At 43.3% G+C, this 4174-nt stretch overlaps 1 pseudogene; it reads left to right on the top strand.

Annotated features, from left to right (window-relative positions):
* Window positions 1–784: 784 nt before the first annotated feature.
* Window positions 785–1433, top strand: LOC102836643 (annotated as a pseudogene).
* Window positions 1434–4174: the final 2741 nt, after the last annotated feature.

Raw genomic sequence — 4174 nt, 5'->3', positions numbered from 1 at the left:
CAAGTCCGTGAGAGCCAAAATACAACCTTGAGTGTATATTCCACCTGATTTAGAGACCATCTCAAGAACAGATTTGATGCATTGAATTCTATTGACCAGAGGAGTTGTAGGATGGCATCAAGAAAATCATACATGAAGAAATCAAAAGAGCATTGTTAAAAAGACAGGAAAGAAAGAACAAAGTGGATGTCAGAAGAGACTTTGAAATTTGTCTAGAAAGTAGAGTAGCTAGAGGGAATGGAAGAAATGATGAAGTAAAGCTAAATAGAAAATTTCAAAGTTCGAGAAGACAAAGAAAAGTATTATGATGAAATATGCAAAGACCGGAAGTTAGAAACCCAAAGGGAAGAACAAATCATTTCTCAAGCTGAAAAAAAACTAAAAATTCCAGCCTTGATTTGCAATTGAAGAATGCTGGGTAAGATGGAGGGTCAGAGAAAAAGAAGAAGACCCCCAACGAGATGGATCAGCTAGGTGGCACCATTTGATGGCGTCAAGTGTGGGAGCGGTGGTGGGGTTGGCCCAGGTTCGGACATTGTTTCGTTCTGCTGTGCATGGAGTAACTATGAGTCGGTTCCGACTCGATGGCACCTGACAACAACAACATTCTTCAAAAGAAGCTTCAGACCACTCCTCATGACCGCGGTGGCTGGTTGGACGTGGTGTAGCGTTCACTAAGCTGCGAGCCTGGGGGCGTGCGCAGACTTCTGGCCAGGCCTCCGCATGCCCCCGGGGCTCCGCACCCCTAATGCTGTGTGAGTGCTGAGCCCGCCTGCCTGGGACGATGGTGAAGTATTTCCTGGGCCAGAGCGTGCTCCGGAGTTCCTGGGACCAAGTGTTCACCGCCTTCTGGCAGCGGTATCCGAACCCCTACAGCAAACATGTCTTGACGGAGGACATAGTACACCGACCGGGAGGTGATGCCTGACCAGAAGCTCCTGTCCAGGAGACTCTTGACCAAGAGCAACAGGATGCCCCGCTGGGCCGAGCGACTGTTTCCTGCCAATGTTGCTCACTCGGTGTACATCCTGGAGGACTCTATTGTGGACCCACAAAATCAGACCATGATAACCTTTACTTGGAACGTCAACCATGCCCGGCTGATGGTGGTGGAGAAATGCTGCGTTTACTGTGTGAACTTTGATAACAGTGGCTGGACCGAAATTCACCGGGAAACCTGCGTCTCTTCAAGCTTGTTTGGCGTCTCCAGAGCTGTCCAGGAATTTAGTCTGGCTCAGTTTAAAAGCAATGTGACCAAGACTATGAAGGAGTTTCAATATATTTTGGCTAAGCTGCAAGGTGAAGCCCCTTCTCAAACACTTGTAGAAACAGCCAAGGAAAAGGCAAAGGAGACAGCACTGGCAGCTACAGAAAAGGCTTAGGACCTTGCCAACAAGGCAGCCATCAAGCAGCAGCAGCAGCAGTTTGTGTAGCCATCCTGGCCTTCCCAGCACCAGATAATCCAGCTCCACCCCTTCTGGCCTATCCCCAATGTGCTTTCTTATAAAAAGTCAGCTTCCAGCCCTATCTACTGCCTGGGGGGCAGTGTGGAGTGGGGGCCAGTTGGGCATCTACAGGATACCAAGCACTTATCCATGTCTGTGACAGGCCTGCTCATTACCCCATTGGGCACCTGAGGCACAGAGAGGTGCCTAGGGTCACAGTGTGCAGGTGGAGTGGAGTGGTATAAACACTAGACTGTAAACTCCATAAGGGCAGGGATCTGTTTGCTCTCTGATGTGTCCCAAGTACCAGTAACAACAGCTGGCATGTATTAGGCACTCAAAAATACTTGCTGAATTAAAAAAAAAAAAAGAAGCTTCAAAAGAAGATGGCAGAACTGGGATCTTAAAACATCATTAATGGTCATCATTAATAAATTCCTTGGAAACCCTATATAGGGTCCCTATGAGTCAGAACCAATTCAATAGCACTTAACAACAACTACTGGTATCTCCCCGTCCAGAGGAAAGAAGAATGATGAAAACTGAAGAACCTTGGAAACAATTAGTCCAATGAATTAACAGACCACGTGAATATCCATCAGCCTTCATGATTCTGAGACCAGAAAATTAGATGATGCCTGGCTACCACTACCAACTACTCTGAAAGGGATCACATTAGAAGGTCTTGGATAGACTGGGAGAAAACATGGAACAAATCTCAAAATCATTAAAAAGACCAGGTTTACTGGTTGGATAGAGACTGGTGGAACACAAGAGACTATGGTCCTTGGTCACCCTTCAGGTCTGGAACTGAACTCACCCTTGTGTCTCAATTTTGAGCCAAGCAATAGATAGGTATATTGTTGTAGTCAGGTGCCATCAAGATGAACCGACTCATAGCAACCCCATGCACAGCAGAACGAAAAATGTCCAATCCTGGGCCAACCTCACCACCACTGCCCAACTTGAGTCCATCAATGATGCCACCTGGCCAATCCATCTCATTAAAGGTCTTCCACCCTCTTTTTCTCTGACCCTCCATCTTACCCAGCATGACATCCTTCTCCAGCGACTGTTCCCTCCTGACAATATGTCCAAAGTATGAGAGACGAAGTTTAGCCATCTTGGCCTCCAAGGAGCACTCTGGCTGCACTTCTTCCAAAACAGATCTATTGGTTCTTTTGGCAGTCCATGGCACTTTTAGTATTCTCCTCCAACACCACAATTCTAAGGCATCAATTCTTCTATGATCTTCCTTATTCACTGTCCAGCTTTCACATCCATATAGGTTATTGAAAATACCATGGCTTGGGTCAGGAGCACCTTAGTCCTCAAGGTATATAGGGGGAACAATAATACTAGTGAGGCATGCACACTATAGGCTAGTCAACCATTCAAGATCAAAAGGGCAGCATTTACCCGAAGACTAAGTTCAGATGAGTTGAGAAAGGAGGAAGACTGTAAATAAGAAACACAGGGAAGAAGTGGGATAAGAGATGTTACATTGGGGGGATTGTAGTCATTGAGATGAAACGATGTATATGATTTATTGAATGCAAAACTAATGATCTCTATGTAAACTTTCATTCAATTTACAATAAAAAGTTAAAAAGAAAGAAAGAAGGATGGCAGACTACCCTGTGACTGTACCAAAAAGAACTGGTCAACATTCAACCATTTCAGGAGATGGTATATGATCAAGAAATGATGGTATTGAAGGAAGCTGCACTGAAGACACTAGTGAAAACCAAGCTCCAGGAATTGATGGAATACCAATTGAAATGTTTCAATAAACTGATACAGTGCTGGAAGCACTCACTAGTCTATGCCAAGAAATTTAGAAGACAGTTACCTGGCCACCCAATTGTGCCCATTCCATAGAAAGATGGCCCAACAGAATGCAGAAATTATTAAACAATATCATTAATATTACATGCAAGTAAAATTTTTCTGAAGATAATTCTAAAATGGTTGTAGCAGTCATTGATAGGAGCTGCCCGAAATTCAAGTCTGGTTCAGGAGTTGGAATGTAGAATGACTTCATTGCTAAAGTCAGATGAATCTTGGTTGGAAGCAGAGAGTACCAGAAAGATGCTTACTTGTGTTTTATTGACTATGCACAGGCATTACACTGTGTGGCTGGCCATAATAAATTATGGATACCATTGCAAAAAATGGGAAGTCAAGAACATTTAACTGTGCTAATTTGGAACCTATACACAGACCAAAAGGTCTATGGTCTATGTCAAAAAGAACAAGGGGATACTATCTGGCTTAAATCAAGGGGATATTGCCTAGTTAAAAAAAGGTCGAATACAAGAACAGGGGGATACTGTCTTGTATAAAATCAGGAAAAGTGTGTATTGTATTATTCAATCTGTATGCTGAGCAAATAATCCGAGAAGCTGGACTATACAAAGAAGAACGTGACATCAGAATTGGAGAAAGGCTCATTAAATGATATGCTAATGACACAACCTTGTAGTCTGAAAGTGAAAAGGACTTGAAGCATTTGCTGATGAAGATCAAAGAATACTGCCTTCAGTATGGACTACAACTCAACATAAAGAAAACAAACAACAACATCATGATAAACAAAAAAAAAAATTGAAGTTGTAAAGGATTTCATTTTACTTGGATCCACAATCAATGCTCGTGGAAGCAGCAGTCAAGAAATCAAAAGAGGCATTGCAGTTGGTAAATCTACTGCACAAGACCTTTTTTTTTTT

Source organism: Chrysochloris asiatica, unplaced genomic scaffold (assembly GCF_000296735.1).
Source record: "Chrysochloris asiatica unplaced genomic scaffold, ChrAsi1.0 scaffold00221, whole genome shotgun sequence".
NCBI lineage: Eukaryota > Metazoa > Chordata > Mammalia > Afrosoricida > Chrysochloridae > Chrysochloris > Chrysochloris asiatica.
Note: the sequence above shows the minus strand (reverse complement) of the source record. Positions and strands in the feature narration are given on the sequence as shown.